This window comes from Peromyscus leucopus, chromosome 2 (assembly GCF_004664715.2).
Source record: "Peromyscus leucopus breed LL Stock chromosome 2, UCI_PerLeu_2.1, whole genome shotgun sequence".
Taxonomy (NCBI): domain Eukaryota; kingdom Metazoa; phylum Chordata; class Mammalia; order Rodentia; family Cricetidae; genus Peromyscus; species Peromyscus leucopus.
In genome coordinates this window covers 120,229,602-120,247,755 of record NC_051064.1, presented here as the reverse complement: position 1 = coordinate 120,247,755, position 18,154 = coordinate 120,229,602, and the positions used below count along the sequence as shown (strand labels likewise).

The 18,154-nt window shown below is 42.9% G+C and overlaps 1 pseudogene; it reads left to right on the top strand.

Moving 5' to 3' along the window:
- Positions 1–13,453: 13,453 nt before the first annotated feature.
- LOC114709390 lies at positions 13,454–14,447 on the top strand (annotated as a pseudogene).
- The last annotated feature ends 3,707 nt before the right edge of the window (positions 14,448–18,154 follow it).

Sequence of the window (18,154 nt, the reverse complement as noted above, 5' to 3'; positions counted from 1 at the left end):
AGATGTGACTGCTCTCACTGGTCAGCCATCTGTATCTCCTGGTGAATTAGATAAAAAGAAGGTGCTTTAACGTTTGCTTATGTGAAGATAGGAAAGCTGACTCTCTTCTGCTCATTTACTTATCCTTCTCAGATCTGAAGATGTTTGGTGGCCAGAGTACTAATAGATTTGCCAGTTAACAGCTCTCCACCTCCCACATTAGAGAGGGTATGGAAGCCTCCCAGCTTTTTGCTATGACACCAAGATATAAATCTTTTCCAGCTGTTTTATAGACACATGCAAGTTCCTTGACAGGTTCATCCCTCCTGCCAGACTCATGCTAAGGCCAAACTCACAGGGGTCCTCCAAATACACCAGCCCCTGTACCAGCTCTGAGGACACTAACTGGTTGAACACTGACAAGTTGACTTTACCCTCATGTCCAATCACAATAAGGCTCCCCATCTTTTAATCCTTATTGACACTTTACAGGATGGATGCACTTCTAACCTCCAGGGAAACAGAAGATGTGATGGCTCAGGTACTCCTGAAGAACACACCATCCCTCAATTGACATGCCATCTCACCAAGCTCCTGGGACTTCACTGCTGGTACCACCTCTCCAGGCTCAAGCAGACACCTACCCAGCAACTGAAAGGTGGTTTTCCAAGATGTCCCAATGTACAACTGTCTCTTCTGTACAACTGGGGAACTTCTCTGTTCCATTCTTTTAGGCAGTTATCACTCTTCCCATGGCTAGCCCCTCTCACAGGGCTGATGATAACAATCTATTTTTCCTCCTAGCAACCTGCCTTCTCAGCTCCCTCAAGGAACAGATGCCTGAGGTCTTCAGGATGACAGCTAGCTGAATGCTTCTTCACTCACACCTTTTGATGTGTGTGGCCCCAACTTCCAACTTCTCCTCCCCACTTTGTCCCAAATGAACAGGAAGCCATCTTGAGATTTTGGAGACTCTCATTCTTGCCCCACTTGCCATCCATAGCTCACCCTTTTCACAATGATCAAAAGGGAGGAATGTTAGCATTCAGACCTGCCCCTTGGGACCTGGCCACTATGCAGGTCCTGACAACATCATGTGCATATTGGTCTCTCTGTGAATGCTTGAAGTCCCCTCATAAAAGGTGGGGCCCTGCCCACCTTCTCTCTCTTCTCTCTTCTCTGCTCAGGCCCCACCTACTCTCTTTCCCTCTCTCTTCCCATGAAGCAGCTCTGTGCTCTATTTTCCTCTCCCCTCTCCCTTCCCCCTTCACCACTAATTAAACTCTCCACCTGTGCAGACTGCATGGTATATCTCTATCTCTCATCCACTATGGGGTAGTTTGGCTCCAAGCCACCAAGGTCTCTCTCCCACTGTTTTATATAAGTTGCCCTTAATCAAGATGGCAGTGAAGCCATAGGACTTCTTTCTTCTGCAACCCTAGTAAAGATGGCTGCCAATCATGTGACTGCCAAAGGCAGCAGGCCACATGCTGCTTATAGACCAAAATAGAATCATGTCCTCTGATTCCTTTAAGATGAACTATGTCCAGACTTTTAACCATCAACTCTGTGTTAAGGTGGGGTGGGCGTGAGGAGCTCCCTAGAGCCAGAGTGAAGAGCTGAGCTCCAGAATTTGGGGTGGAATGGCCTTTATTATCTTGCTGGGGGGCTTCTAATGTTAATCCTGAGAGTCACAAGAGAAAACCTAGTTGCACAACCAAATTTGAAGCAATGTTTAATTAAATTAAATACTGACCAAGATGGACTTTGGTCAGGACCACTGCCTGGAATTTCCAGTGAATGGCTCCAACTACTGACTGAAGAGCCTTTTAAGGACAAAAACCATCCAGCTACCATATTTTCCCACGTGGCTTTGATATTTTCCAAGAACTACAACTCTCAGCATTCCAGGAATTTACCTGGTCTTTGGATAGTTGGGGCTAACAGGTTAATTTTGGGTCTTACAGAATGTGGCAAGAGCCCAATTACATTCTTTTTCATGAGGATACCCATGTGTCTCATCCACATTTTTAGAAAATATTATCAAATGATCTTTATGCCTTTAACTGAAATTTTCAGCCAATACAGTTTAGTGTTTGGGTCTGGAGTGATAATCCTAGTCCATTAAATTCTATGTTAATCCCAGACGGGTGTCATTCTTCTTTTGTTTTCAGTGGCTTTGTGGATGGTTTCAGAAATGGGAAATATGAGTTCTTGCATTTTGTTCTTCTTTACAAGATTGTTTGAACTTGTCTGAGGAGTCACCATGGCCACCACAACTCTTATAGAGGAAAGCATGTGATTGGCGGCTTGCTTACAGCTTCAGAGGTTTAGTCCATCATCATGGCAGGGGTATGGCAACACTCATGGAAATGGAGCAGTAGCTGAAAGCTACATCCTGATTCACAGGCAGAGAGACACTGGACTTGGCATGGGCTTTCGAAATCTCAGAGCCCACCTCCTGTGACACACTTCCTCCAACAAGGTCATGTTCCTAATCCTTCTAATCCTTCCAAAGAGTTCCACTGTCTGATGACTAAGCATTCAAATATAAGAGCCTGTGAGACCATCCTTATTAAACCACCACAGGCCTCTTCCTAGGCCTTTGCACTTCCCACTGAACTTGAGAATCCATTTGGCAATTTCAAAAGAGTAACTATGCTAGGAATATGAGAGATGCTTGTTGAATCTGTGTATCTGTTTAATATGTACTGACATCTTATTAATATGTTCTTTAGATACATGAACCACATGTCTTCAAATAACCATGTGAACTCAGTGAATATATATATATATATACTCTATTAATATATATCTTATATATTTTTATCCATGTAATGGATATTTTTAATGGATACAAATGTTTTTTGTTTCCTTTTATTATTCTGTTTTTACACTGAGGCTCATAATTACCTGTACACACAGTGTGCTGTGTCAAATCTGTCATTATCAAATGTCAAAGTGCACACACAGATATCTCTAGCAGTTCATGAAGGCACAAGTAGGTTACATGAGGAAATGGCCAAGGTGGTCTATTCTGGCTACTCCCCTTTCACAGCCTGAGCCTGTGGTCCCCATAGGCAGTTCCCTAGGGTGGGTTGAGGAGGAAGAGCAAACTCGTGCTGATTGCACATGGTTCTGTGTGACATGCTGTCAAACCTGAAAGTGGGCAGCAGAACACTGTGTTGTGTTTCAGGAAGTGCCTGAAGACAGTAGTTGGGAGAAACCCTTCCAGAGGATAAAACACTGTCCACACATTTATTGTTCCTTTGGTTTAGAAGAAGAAATGTCTTCCAGGTATCATTCTGTTTTGATGAGTGCATTGTGGCCCATGGTTACATAGTCATGAACATCCATGGAATAGAATTGTAAAATTGGATAGAATGAGTCTGGAAATATCTGTGGTTAGCCTTCTTGGAAATGGGAAAGAATGTGAACATGATTCTGTCTCATATGAATTCTCATGAAAGCTGTCCTCAAGAGGACAAGATATGAAGAATTAAGTAGATGGGATGATTCTCTGAGGATACCTGTCAATCCTTTCCCTGGCCATCCTCTCACTGATTGTCATGGTCATCTTCATTTTCTTCTCCAGATACAAAACCACAAAACCATGTGAACTACACATTTGACCAAATGAGCCATTTCTCACATGGTCCATTAATGAGGCATTGTCAGCTGGAGGCCAATTAAGGAGTCCCTGGATGTAAGAGCTGCAGATGGGCTGGATTTTCCTATCTCCAAGCTCACCATCTTTTCCTTTAGGCCTGTAAGTCCTTCTGGTGTGGAATGAAATTTCTAGAGTTTAACTTTTCCTTCATGCTGACGTCTGGGGTGTTCCCATGACCACTATGAAGTAGGTCCAGTTATGAACAGTAGGAGTGTTTTTGTTAGAGCCCAGGTACACCCATTAGCTTGAACTCACACAATCAAGTATGTGATAGACATGGCAGATTCAGCCTCACCCCAGAGGCAAGTGGCAAGGTCCTGGAGTTGGTTCTGCCATTCACTATTTGGATGACCTTTGCCAAATCACTAAGATTTTCTGGGTCATTGTACATTATCTGTGCAATAAGCATGCAGGTCCATGCTTGGCAATCTCTTGTAGCTGCAGTAATTTAACAAAACAGGGTATGCAGTCCCTTGTGTTGGCCATGAGGCTTGAATATGTCTGCCTACCTTTTTATGTCTTCACTCAAAAAAATACAATATTCCCCCAACAACCTTGTACTTTTAATCTCCTGTGTCTTTTTCTTTTGATAGATCGCAAAGATGCCTTCTGTGGGACTTTGTACTTTTTCACTTTTTCCAAGATTTGTCCCTATCATGTGACTATTATCTGCCACGTTGCTGACATCTATGTCTAACTCAAATGGTGTGTGTGTGTGTGTCTTTCTGGAACTCCAACCAATAAATCTATTATAAATTATCCAAGACTAAGTCCAGCAGAGCCAGGGTGGCTGTGTTATTCTGTGACACTCAGTGGGTTCTGTCTGTTCCTCTCTGAACCTGTCTCCTTGTCTATCCTGGTGGAGAAGAACCTCTGCCTGGACTCCACTGCCTCTGCAGAGCTGATGAGGACCAAGAGCAGGAGTGGGAAGAGTTGGGGTCAGAGCTGTGGGACAAGGCTGAGTAACAGCACTGCAGGGGTCAGGGCTGTGTCAAGTGCTTCTGATAGGTGCTGATGGCCAATTACTAAGGTGCAAGTCCACCCATCATGGCAGTGTCATGGTGGCACACAGGCCTCTGAACAGCGGTTGAGATCACGTGTCATTGCTCATTGTTTCCAGCAGCAAAGGCACCACAGTGAACAACTGCTGGAGCACAGGGCACAGGACAATGAGGTGCTCACCAGGCTGTGCAGAGTTCAGAGCCTGTGCTGCTTCACTTTTATTAGTGCCGTGACTCAAACTCTAGCCTCGAGCCTTCTATTTACTCGGGTGCTATACAGCTGAGCCACATTCCTAGACACTGTCTTTGTTTAGTTATCATTTTATAATGAACTGTTACTGTTGGCTGTGTTTAATGAGCAGCTCACAAGACTCCAATCCCTTGTCATCAATCACTCTCTGCAGGAAGACTTTATAGTCCCTTCTTCTCCTTTGAATCATTAGGAAACTAAGACATAGACAGAAGAAAGGGGATGAAGATTCGAGATCATGGAACACTGGCCAGAACTTGTGTCAGGTTGCTGACATCATCACATTTATCCTCTAGCCAGCCTAAAAGGGAAGAGTTACTATTGGAATTCTACAGAAGGGGCAACTGAGGCAGAAAAACAGCAAGTTCAAGAGAGCATGCTCCAGAGCTTGATATTTGGACCCAAAGTCTAATATGTATCTAAGAGACCTGAGCCCCTCAGAGAGTTTTCTCACTCCACTGTCCTGGGATGTCACTGCTGACTTCCATGTTGGTATGTAATGCTTGACTCTTTTTGTTTGTTTTTTTATGTGTATCAACATTTTGCCTATACATATATATCTATGTATAACACATGCATGCCTTGTCCCTGGGGAGGCCAGCAGAGGTCACCAGATCCTCTAGAACTGGAGATAGAGATGGTTGTGAGCTTCCATGTTAGGTGCTGGGAACCAAGTTGGGTGATCTGCAAGAGAAGCAAACCCACTTTTGCTCACAGACACCCCCCAGCCCCCATAGTTGTTGACTCTTCCCTAGCTCCAGAGTGTCTGGGTAATGGTTGCAACTATTTCTCTGTCCTGCCAGTCAGCTCCCAAGTCACGGCTCCAAGGCTCTTTATTAATGATGAAAGCTTGGCCAATACCTAGTCTTAAGCTTGTTTCTATCTAGCTCTTATACCTTAAATTAACCCATGTCTCTTCACCTAGGTGCTGCCAAGTAAGTCTTGGCTGTTACCTCCCCTACCACATGTTTTGCTGGTTCTCCACCTCTTGGCACCTCCATCCTTCTTCCAATACCCTCTCTGCCCTGATAATCCAATCTATCTATGGCCATTCAGCTTTTCATTACCTCAGTCTGAGTGACACATCTTCACAGTATACAAAAAGATTACTCCACAAGACCTAACGTGTTCAGGTGTTACACTGTAGTGAAGAGAGGACTGAGATCTACCCCAAGGTCATTGAGAAAGGAAGAGGAGTGTGACTCAAACATGGTCTCAAGAGTGTCAGGGCTCAGGGTTTGGGCTGTAAAGGAGGAATCAGAATGAGAACTTAAGTCCCTGACCTGTGTCTCAGGTGACCAGGTCCCACCTCCCCTTCTCTGAGCTGCTCTTATTCCCCAATTAGTCTAGAGAAGGGAACAGGTCACCACTCCTCCTCCTGTGGGTTGTTTCCTCCTGCTCTGCCCCCAAGGTCTCACTGAAGTGCTCTTGTTGACTTCATCCAGGGATCATCTTAGCATCCCTACTGGGAACAGAAATGGTGTTTTCCCAGCTCTCCTGGGGAGGCTCAGAGAGGAGGCAGGGTCATAAAACCTCAGCCTTTGGTCCCAGTGGGAAGATGTGAAGATGTCTGAGCTGGCCTTTGTTAAGCAGGGTTTTATAGGTGCCATCTTCTGGAGTCAGGGCTGGCCTACTTGCAGAAGAAACAAGATATTCAGTCGCTCAAACTCTACAGTACCTTGGAGTTTTCTGGAGATTGAGCTGCCTAGAATCCCAACTCCCTGGACTCAATTGCTTTATGGGACTTCCTCATAATAGCCACTCAGTGACACAGTCCCTGATTTACAGGTAGGAAGATCATCACTGGTGCTTGGCTTGAGGGTGAGGTTCATGCAAAAGGGTCTAGAGTAATAATTAGTCAAGTCCTCCATCTCAGGTCCTCTGTGTTTATCTCAAACTCCACAGATCTCTTCCCTCATCAACTGCTCTTTTTTCTTTTCTTCTCAAAGCCTTTTTCCTTTCTCTATTTATTAATTTAATAAATATTTATGGAGAGTTTGTTTCTTTCTAACATGTTTAAAAACAAAGGATATGGGGTCCTGAGCTGAAAAGCCTCAAGTGAAGCAAAGGGCCATTTCCCTGAGAGAGCAGATAATTAATGTCTTTGAAGGAGTCTTCCAACCCCACGGAGACACAGCTTGATGCACTTTCTGGGCAGAGCAATTATAGTTTTCTTTTTTCTTTTTTCCTATGGGGGGTGTAAGTCTGTGTAGCCTAGTTTGGCTTTAAACTCACTATATAGTTGAGTATTTCCTTGGACTCCTTATCCTCAACCTCCCAGATGCTGGCTTCCTAGGTTGGGACTCCCATGTGTAGCCTTTCTGGCTTGGAACTCAATCCTGATGTCTTTGTTTGTGATGTTGGGCTTACAGACTTGGGCAAGCAGGCCTGGTGGGACACTGTAAGCAAAGTCAGAGACCACTGGGCTGGGAGAAATGACAGGCTGTGGTGACTAAATGGTGTGCCAATGCCATAGAAATCACCCCTCAAATCCTCTCTCCTTGCATCCTTCTACTTTCAGTACATCTCAGGGTCTCCCACATTCAGACAGGAGGGGAAATCTCACCAAGAGGGCTGGTCTGTGGCTAGCCATCCAGCTCTGTCCTAGGAGGGCTCTGACCTGTGCTGAGTCTCAATAAGCTCAACTAGATGGACAATGTGTAGACTTGTCCTTCCTCTCCTCCCCACTTCAGAGCCTGTGTGCCAGAAGCAGAGAAGGTGACTGAGAGCCCCGCTCTGAGGACACACCTCTAAACCCCACTTCTCCCATGCTGAGCTTTCAATCTGAAACAAACCTCCCTCTCCAGGCCTTAGGTGCTCACCTGTAACACACAGGTAAGAATACTTCCTTCAGTGAACTGTTGTGACGTTAAACTAAAGTCAGTGCAACAATAGCTAGAATGTACAATTGGGCCAATATTAGTTCTTTTTTTTATTATTGCAAAGGTTAGTAAGTTTCCCATACAGCTATATTCCTTCATAGATAATTCTTTAGTTGAGTGGGGTTTCAGTTAACAAGAGAGAAACAAAGAGTTTGCCCAAGTGTTTTCAGTATCAAAATTGATATCAGACCCTCCTAGGATTCTTCAGATTTCAGCCAGTCAGTGAACAAAAAATGCGGGGTGTATCCTACAAGTGTTGGGGAGGGAGGTTGTAGCACAACAGGGAAGGCTTCCTGGTCTGTCTGAGTCCTGTTGTGGCCACCATTTGGCACCACAGTGAGCATGGTGGTCCCCCTCCATATGAGAAGGTAGGGATTTCCTAATATGAGAGAGTCAGAGGCATGCAGAATACTGGGAGTAAGCATGGGGATTTTGTTCATAGAGAGAGGAGATGGAAGAGACAGCTGTGTGCTGAGACTGAGTCTCCACAGAGCAGGAGGTTTAGGAATGGCCTGTGAACCGGCCTCAAATGACAGGGTTTGGGAGCTCTTAGAAGGCTTTCAGCAGGGACCAGTAGGAACAATATGAAGACTTTGAAAAAACCACTACAGGGCTCACATGAAGAACATGTTGGGGAAGACAAATGCCCAGTACTGAGAAAGGAAAGTGGACACAGGGGGTCTTGGCTGGTCAAACCTGATGTATCTTAATCTGGAACAAATCCATAGCCTCTTGCTTTCTGTGAAAACAAAAGCAGAGTCTCCTTTCCAAAGTAACACATCCTTATATCCAAATTTTGAATTCAAGGAATCTTTAATATATACATATTGGTTTGACTCAACATCTTTTATGATCAAATGTTTTTCTGCAGTTAAAAATCTCAAAGACAATATAATCCAGACTCTCTGTGTGATATCCATCTTTACATGGCTTATTTTTTATATTACTTTTACTTTCTCTTTAAAGACTTTATTTTTTTTTTAAACTTTCTATTTCTTTATATAACTGTCTAGGTTCCTTTTCCTCTCTCTTCCAAGCCTATGTACATTTTTACACACATTGTAACACATTTAAAGTCTTGTTCCATCTGAATCTGTGTTGTGAATCTATTGCTTTAAACTGCAGCATTCATAAGCCTAAACAGCACTATGGCTCCTGGCTCCGCCCACCTCAGCTTCCCAACATGGCAGTGGTAGTTTACTGCCAGCTCTGGGAGCTATCTTGGGTCTATGCTTTTTTCCAAGCAGTATGTAGCCCAGAAACCTCTGTTTTGTTTTGTTTTGTTTTGTTTTGTTTTGTTTTGTTTTGTTTTGTTTTGTTTTGTTTTGTACTAGCAAAGGCTAAATCCTCCATGCAGCTTAATGTGCCACTTGCAGAGGCCTCATTCCCGCCATGAGGCAGATCAAGCAAACACGCTAGGAATGCACCAGTAGCTCAAACCAGCAACTGCCTCTCATTTGAAAGAGTCAATTAGGAAGCTGTTTTTAATTCCGTTTTAGAATCTTTTCTTAGGTTTTAGGTGGAAACTCTTGCCAACTGTTGGGTGCCAAATGTAGATGTAACCAACCGTCTTATTAAATAAGAAACACAGAACCTATGTAAAAGAGAAAGCCAAGAGGTCAGAGCTCAGAGCTAAAAATCTTACCCTTCTTCCTGTGGTGCTTCTACCTCTCCGAAAGAGACCCACTTCCTGTGTGTTTGTCTTTAGATAGTCTTTCTGTTCTGCCTTCTCATTGGTTGTAAACCGAAACACGTGACTGCCTCGTCACTGTAAGTACAGCCATCCAGGTCTTAAAAGCATATGTCTCCAATGCTGGCTGTATCCCTGAACACACAGAGACTTACCTAGCTCTGCCTACCAAGTGCTGATATTAAAGGCGTGCACCACCACCGCCTCGCTCTTTCTATGGCTCTAATAGCTCTGACCCCAAGCAACTTTATTATCATACAATTAAAATCACATTTCAGTACAAATAAAATACCACCATAGTCGGTGGAGATGCTGATGCAGAACTGCTGGCAGAGATGATGGGCTCCTGACCTGGGCTGAAAGGAAGGACAGAGGGCAGGGTCATGAGCAGTAGACTGGTCAGGAGAGGGGATGGGGACAGGGGAAGAGAAGACTGAGGATGTCTAGAAGTCTCTTTCATATTTCTACTGCCATGAAAAGCAATTCCCACCTTAACCATTGGCTTGCTGGTTAGCGTATGAGTGGTGCCTTAGTTCGGACTTTTGTGAATAGTGGTTGGAAATTTCCTTTACATGTCTTTCCCTGAGCATGTGTTTCTATGTGCCTTTGTGTTTTAAACATTGTTGCAGAACTGTAGTTATCATATGTATTGAGGGGCAATGCATTAAGTGTTTTCAATTTAGGAAACGCAGGCAGGCACACACTAAGGGGATCATTTTAATTTACTCTCGCATCGATTCCAGTTACTCTTGTCAACACTAGATATCTGTTATTGTGGCCATGCTGGTAGGTGTGTGGGTATGTGAGATGGAGAACAGGCAGGTGGGCATTGGCACTGTGGTGTTCTCCTGCAATTTCCAGATGAGTAATGGTGCTGAGGACCTGAGCCTCATCAGTGCTCACTAGACAGCTGCCTTGTGAAATGCCCTTTAAATACTGTTCACTATTCCATTGGAGCATCTGTTGTTATGTTTGTGCTTTTCTAATCCTTTGTATAAATATTTTGATTACTGACTTTGCTTATGCTAGATTATTATTTTTCCCTCCATGGAAAGTGCTCTTTTAAAGAAGTCTTACCTTTGTTTCCCTTAAAATGATAAATATATTTATCAATTTGATTTCAAAAATTGGTTGCTTTAGATTAAACTCAAGTCCTAAGTACACCCAGAATTGATTATCTGTGTGCAGAGGGAGGTAAGAGTAAATAGGGAAGAAATGATTTTGCTGCTCCCTTTTCCACATGGTTCATCAGCCTTCCCTGGGAAGACTCCAGTGTCTCCAGTGCATTGCACACGTGAACCTCTGTCATTACTTTTAGTTATTTGGCAGCACACTTACCCTGCAAGGAAATGTCATGAAACAGGACAGAATTCAACCAAGAGTTTTATTAAGATAGGAAAGAGAGACAGATGTGACAGGCCTGTGAAAAGACATGTGAATAAAGATGGAGTTGGAAACATGGCGCAGGCTTATAAAGGCTGGCCGCACCTGCACACACAGGCCCATGTGGCTCTTCCACACATGCGCGTAGGTCACATGGTTGGGCTGTGTGCTTTATGCAACCACAAAAAGCCATGGGGTCCTGGTCCCGCGAAATGTTTTGACCTGGAAATGGCTGGGCAGAAGTCACTAGGTCCACTGGGCATGTGCAAACATGAACAACCATGGGGGCTGTTGTGAATCCCTATCATCCCGGACTCTTGTTTATTTGTTTGTTTTTAAATGGCAGCTGAGTGGGTATAGGGTATTGATTCTCTCAAACACTGCTTCCGGCTGAATAATGGGCGTTGGTTGGCTCTTGAGGAAAAGGGGAAGGTGGTTTCTGAAGTCCTGGGATGATGATGGGAGTCCTGGAATGAAGTTCTGCCGGCCCCTTGTTCTGCAGCTGTCCATCCTTTGTGTTGTGGCTGGGGGCCTCTTCTCTGACAAGATACTGGTGACAGAGAAAAAGCTTAGAGAAAAAAGAATCATTATTACATTTTTTTGGAGTTGACATTTATCTGAGGTAGATCTGGCCTTAGTAATCTGCTTAATTTTTACCCGAGACAAGCCTTATTAGAGGTAGTTTATTTAAGACGCCTGTTCCCTTCATTACTTTAGCATTTAGGAAACGCATGTGATCAGTTGCTGAGTATTGAACAATGATAGACTGTTACATTACATTTTTTCTTACCGCCTGGATATCTCTGATGGTCCTTTTGCCCCCGGCTCTGTGTGGCCCAAGTTGGGAAAGGAAGGGGTGATACCTTATTCCTCTGGAATTGGTGATAAGGTAGTGGTTCCTGAGGTCCTCTGGAGCCCGAGAGTACAAGGCCCTGCTTGTTTTACTGTATATGAAGAGAGATTTTTCCTGGGATGGAGGTGAAAGAGAAGGTTTTAGATGAGACAGGTGGACCCAGTGAAGAAAGCCCTTGAGTTTAGCAGCTGTAGGAGTCACAAGAATTACCTTGAAGGGTCCCTGACACTTAAGGGAAAGGGATGAAGGGCACTGGCCTGGAGGAAAGAGAAGAATCTGATCCCCATGTGGACTGGAGGTAGACAATTATTGTCACATGGCTGAGGTAATGAACAGTCTGTAAAGCTTCATAGTATAGACCTTAGGTGACATAAAAGGGGAGTTAACAGGCTATCTGGAACAGTTGGAGGGTCAGATAAAAGACCTGGTGTTAGAACTGGCCTTCCATACATTAGTTCAAATGGAGAAATTGAAAGAGGCTTTTTAGGAAGAGCCCAGAACCTGAGAAGAGCTAGAGGCAATAATCTTACCCAGTCAAGGTGAAGTTCCTGTGACATCTTCGTACGAATGGTTTTTAAAGACAGGTTGGTAGGGTCCACCTTTCCTGAGGATTGAGGATGGTATGGGATATGAAAATGCCAAGGAATGTTAAGAGCCTTAGCTAGTGTCTGAGAAATCTGAGAGGTGAACTCCGGGCCATTGTCAGACTGAAGAGAAGCAGGAACCCCAAACCAAGGAATAATTTCTTGGAGAAGGAGGTCTGCAAAACATGCCAACCATGGGGGTTGTTGTGAATCCCTATCAATTACTCATGGGACTGTGTGAGGGCCTGTGTCTGAATGACATGTGTTCTGTCTTCGTCCAATGCTTTCTCTCTCTCTCTCTCTCTCTCTCTCTCTCTCTCTCTCTCTCTCTCTCTCTTTCTCTCTCTTGGTTTTTCGAGACAAGTTTTCTTTGTGTAGCTTTGCACCTTTCCTAGATCTTGCTCTGTAGACCAGACTGTCCTCAAACTCATGAAGATCCACCTGCCTATGACTCCCGAGTGCTGGGATTAAAGGCATACCCCCACTGCAGCCTGGCATAATGTTTACTATATTTTGCATATGTTTGTGCTGTGTGTGTGTGTGTGTGTGTGTGTGTGTGTGTGTGTGTGTGTGTGTGTGTTCAGAGACAGATTGGGGATCCTTCCTCAATTGCTCTCACCTTATTCATTGAGACGGTTGGCCCCAGAGCTTCTCATTTTAGTTGGTGTAGCTAGGAGCCTCTTAATGTGAGGATCTCTTCTCTCCCTTCCCAGGGATGGAATGAGAATATGAGACTGCATGCGACATGTCATGTGTTACATGGTGTTTCCAGGAGTTCTGTGAGAGGCTTTAGATATTCATCATAGTCCTGAGACATGGGTGTCATCAGCCTCATTTGATAGATGAAGAGACTGGGGTTCAGTAACTTGAGAAGTACACATGGAAACTGAACAGTGTGCTCAGAATCCACGCCCCAGCCTTTCTTTTTTTTAATTAAAAAGTATTATTTTTTATTTTATGTTTATGGGTTTTTGCCTATGCACATGTTTGTGCACCATGTCTATCTCTTGCCTGTGGAGATGAGAGGAAAGGGTCAGATCCCCTGGAACTGGAGGCACAGGCAGCTCTGAACTAGCTGTTTCCCTGGAACAACAGTCAGTGCTCTTACACTCGGAACAATCTCACCAGCCTATATCTTCCCTTTCTGCATTTATAGATGCCATGTGTCAGATGATACACAGATGAATGTGATTCCCTTACAGCCCCCACCATGTGGATGACTCCTGTTCAGAATCAAAGCTGGGTTTCTGAGTTTATCCTGCTTGGCTTCTCCAGTGACCCCACGACCAACAGCATCCTCTTCATTGTGTTCCTTCTCATCTACCTATGCTCAGTCCTGGGCAATGGGCTCATCATCATGCTGATCTGCCTGGACACACAGCTGCACACTCCCATGTACTTCTTCCTCTGTATACTTGCCCTGTTGGATATGGGCTATGTCACCACCACCATGCCCCAGATGTTGGTGCATCTTCTTGCTCACTCTCAGACCATCTCCTTTGCTGGCTGCTGGTTGCAGATGTATGTGTTTGGTTCTCTGGGTACTGCTGAATGCACCTTGTTTGTTGTCATGGCTTATGACAGATATGTGGCCATTTGCTACCCACTGCGTTATACTGTCATCCTCAACTGGGGACTGTGCATTCGGTTGGCAGCTGGGTCTTGTGTCTGTGGTTTTCTCTCTGTTTTGTTACATACTTTCTTCACCATGAGTCTGCCATATTGTGGGCCCAACAAGGTCAACCACTACTTCTGTGAAGGTCCTTCAGTGCGCAGCCTGGCTTGTATGGATACCCACATGATAGAGATGGTGGACCAGCTCTTGACTGTTTTTATGGCGATTATTCCAATTTCCCTCATTGTGGCCTCCTACGTTCGTATTGCCATGGCAATTATGAAGATCAAGTCCACCCAGGGCCGCTGTAAGGCTTTCTCTACCTGTGCCTCCCACCTGACTGTGGTCACACTCTTCTATGTTCCAGCCACTTACATCTACATGAGGCCCAACTCCAGCTACTCCCCTGAGCGAGACAAGCAGGTCTCACTCTTTTACAATGCCTTCACAGCTTTGCTCAACCCCGTGGTCTACAGTCTGAGAAACAAAGACATCAAGAGGGCATTTCTCAAGGTGACAGGGTATGGTAGGGTAGATTAGTTAACCACAATCCAGGGGAAGTTGGAGTGATTATCCCTTTTTGGAAAAGGGACAACATCTTTTTTTAATTAGCTGTCCTATGCATTTGACCAACATAGCACTTGATAACTAGGTCATTCCACTGTGAAACCAAGGTGGCTATCTTGATTGACAGGCTACACTAAGGTACAATTCCAAACACCTCAGTACTCTTACTCGATCATTGCTGCAATGAACCATTTTTTGCTCTATCTTAGCTGTAGGTTGGGAATGACCTTCTGACCTCTCACATCCATCCTAAAGTAGAAATCTTATATCCAACATGATCACCCTAAAACAGAAGGAGAGGAACAGTGGACAAACTCACAATGACTCAGCTCCCAAGAGTGACCTGCTTGTCTGTCCACATATTCTTTTGGCCAAAGCACATAGTATGGTCCAGCCTGACAGCAGCAGGTGGAAAGTTTTTTGTCTAGACAGAAGTAATTCAAGTTCTGTGGCCGTGGTCTGATATGTTGGCTGCTCTACTTAGAAGGCAGCAAGTAGTATTCATTATGTAGCCTGGAATAGTTTTAGAAAATAACAGCATACCTATAAACCAATACAAAACATGCTAACTGTGGACAGCATGATAGTAGAGACAACAGAAGGCTGAGACCTATATGCTAACACAGTGTGTGTTGTCATGACAGAAGTGAGTTGACAGATTGTGGAACAGCAGTAATATAACTCAGAGAACAAAGTTCACACATGAATTCAGTGTGTTCTATGGGGAAACATGATGACCTCATCTGTCAAAAGACCACTCTAGAATGAAGAAAGCTGGATTCTTCTCAGAGCCTTCCCAACTTTTCTCCTCACAGGCAGAAGCCAAGGGCATGTCCAACTGGTGACTATGACTGCTTGCTCCTTTCTACCCTTTCCTGGTGGTGGGTATGGATTGCCTCTCATTTTCAGAGTTGCTCTTACCTGACCAATAAGCAGATTCCTCTCTCATTTAGTACCTGAATTATTCTTTCCTAAGGGGACCTCAGGCCCTCCAGTTTTATTCTGGGGTCACATTTGTTTTGTAGTTTATCCTCATTACTATTGTTTATGTATATATGTATATATACATACACACATACATATATATATTTTTTTAGAATTCTCCCCTTTCCTAGGCTATCGAGGAACTTTTCATATTCCTGAAGACAGCCTTTAACTTTCAATCTTTCTTTATTCTCCTCTGCAGTGCTGTGATTACAGGATGGGACACCATACAGAAGAGAATTTTTGTTTCTTTAATGATGTCCTTTGTGTTATAAAAGTTTTTACTTTGATATAATACAATTCATATAATTTTTTAAAAAAAAATAAAGATGGATTTTACTTAGGTAGCCCAATCCCTTCTGGAACTTACTGCAGACCAGGCTGGCATCAAATGCAGCATCCTCCAATCTCTGACCTAGTAGTACTAGAATTAAACATATACTTCACACCACCTGACCAAGTACTTTTGTCTGTTGTCATTTTGAAGTAGAACTAAAAAATTATTTCTTGATCCAATATCATGAAAATTTACTACCATGGTGTTTTTTTAAGTTACTTGTAGATTTTGATCCTTTTTGAATGAATTATTTTGTATGATATATTGCAAGAGCCCATTTACATTAGTTTTTTATGTGGATACCTATGTATGTAGTCAGACTTCCTCTTCAGACTTTCTTGGACCGCCAGCCCTCAAACAATGACATGGAGCCTTATTATTGATTATGAAAGTTTGGCCTTTAGCTTAGGTTTGTTCCTAACTAGCTCTTATAGCTTAAATTAATTGATTCTATTATGTAAACTCTGCCATGTGAGTTTTTTACCTCTCTTGCATTTGGTATGTCAGACTTGCTCAGCATCTTGGTGGCATTAGCCTCATGAGCCTAGATTCATCCCAAGGTCCTCTCTTTCCCCATAAGTTCTGCCAATTCTCCCCTGACAAACTACTGGCCAATCAGCTCTTTATTAAGCCAATCAGAAGGCACCTTTTACAGGAGGCGATCAAATATCCCACATTTCCCCCTATTTGTCTAAATGAAAAGGAAAGGGTTAACTCTAACACAATAAAACTATACAATGGAACAATTGTTAAATGAAATTACATTTACAATGTCCAGTCCATTAGTATTTGGCAAATTCAGAGACATTATCTATCCTATCTTGACGAGTCCAAAGTCTTATACCTAAACTACTTTCTATCATAATGAATTACTTAAAAGTATCTTTTTAGAACTTAAACAATTTTCTTAGAAAAAAAACATGAGCTTTTTTAAGTCTCTCAACCTCATAAACTTTGTACCTCTTTGTAAGTTTCTGTTTGGAATATAGTAACAAAGAAAACATAGGTATAACTACCTAGTAATAAAAAGGTGTAACTATCTAGTCTTCAACCCTCATCAGAGATCCAAGGGAGATAAAAATTTTATCTGATAATCAGAAAATGAAGAGCAAACAATATCTAAAACTATAAAAATGACATGGACAACTGGCTGTCTGGACAGACACCCAAGGTTCCTCTGCAACCTTGGGGCATCCATTTTTGGCCTATAGGCCTAGACTATCTGACAAACTTTTCTGTGAAGCAGGAAGTTTTGAAGGACTGTCCTGCCTTGTCTTGGCAAAGTTTGGTAGTCACATTCTTTTGTGTCCTGTTTATCCAATTTGGACAGCATACTGTGAGCAGTTGAGGCAAGCAAAGTTTCTTGCTGAATGGCTAAATTTGCCACAATGAAAGCAAACTCCATATGGAGATTCTTCAATGCCCATTATCCTTTTTGAAGTAGATTGGTGCTGTCAGGAGCAGACATATCTCCTTGTTATAAAAAGCCTTATGCTATGAAAACATCTGACATGCCAAATTAAGTAGGTCTTTGAAGTGTTTGAAGACCACCTACCTATCTAAAATATATCTCTGTTTGACCCTGAAAACATACCTAACATGACTCCAAGTTTGATTGTTATAGATGACTAACCACTAACCTGTATTTAATTAGTATCTTAAATAGTTTGTAATAACTTTCAAGGACTAGAACTATACATTACATTTTTTAATGACCTGCATAGGTACAATACCTTCAACAATGGTAGAAACATACAGTATGTTAAAACATAATAACCTGAAATTTGTTTTAATATACAAAAATCTCTTAAACAAGAATAGAAACATATATGCAGTATGTTCTAACTTTAAAAATACAAAAATCCATACCAATGTAAAATATCTGTGATTAATCGTTGCTTTCTAGTTTAAAAGTAGATTCAGAAATCCACCGTTTTATTCTACCATTCCTATGTCCCCCTTTTTTATCTTTTTAGAAGGAGATCCCTGAATCTAATTGTGGTTTTTTAGTTTTTATCCTAACCATGACCAACAATAACTTGCAACCAACTCCCCTAAACAATGACTAACATCCACAACCCATCAAGTGACAAAAATTGTAGTTGGTTGTTTTTGCTCTTTTCTTTTGGATCTTTGTTTCTTGGTCTCTGAGGACCCTCTACCCAGCTTTCAAATAAATGCACAGAGTCTTGTTATTACTTATAAATGCCCAGTCTTAGCTTGGCTTATTTCTAGCCAACTTTTCTTAACTTAAATTATCTCATCTACCCTTTGGCTCTGGGCTTTTTCCTTTTCTTACTTCTGTATAACTTACTTTCACTCTTACTCCATAGCTGGCTGTGTGACTGGGTGGTTGGCC